This window comes from Gavialis gangeticus, unplaced genomic scaffold, assembly GCF_001723915.1.
Source record: "Gavialis gangeticus isolate Ggan-Ray unplaced genomic scaffold, GavGan_comp1, whole genome shotgun sequence".
In the NCBI taxonomy this organism is placed as follows: Eukaryota; Metazoa; Chordata; order Crocodylia; family Gavialidae; genus Gavialis; species Gavialis gangeticus.
This window is the reverse complement of record NW_017729024.1, coordinates 68,384,062-68,384,280: the sequence shown is the minus strand read 5'-3', so window position 1 is coordinate 68,384,280 and position 219 is coordinate 68,384,062. Positions and strand designations below refer to the sequence as shown.

The following is a 219-nucleotide window of genomic DNA, read 5'->3' as shown; positions in this document are numbered from 1 at the left end:
TGGGCAGGCTGCAGCTGGAGTTGCACGGGGCTCTTTTCACTGGGGACTAGGCTTGGAGCTGGTGCCAGCGGCACTGGGAGAGGGGCTGCAGCCATCCCAAATTTCGCCACCTCCGCTCCCAGCACTGCCTCTGTCAGCTGCTCGGTGTAGCCCTGAGTCAATTCCCTGCCTCCACCCACGCACCAGGAAGAGCCAGAGCTGTGCCAGGCGGCTGTCATT

The 219-nt window shown here is 63.5% G+C and overlaps 1 protein-coding gene across 6 annotated transcripts in view; it reads right to left on the bottom strand.

Annotated features, from left to right (window-relative positions):
• Window positions 1-219, bottom strand: part of PAM (peptidylglycine alpha-amidating monooxygenase) — a 265,855-nt gene that overhangs the window by 155,397 nt on the left and 110,239 nt on the right. The gene's annotated exons all lie outside the window — the stretch shown is intronic.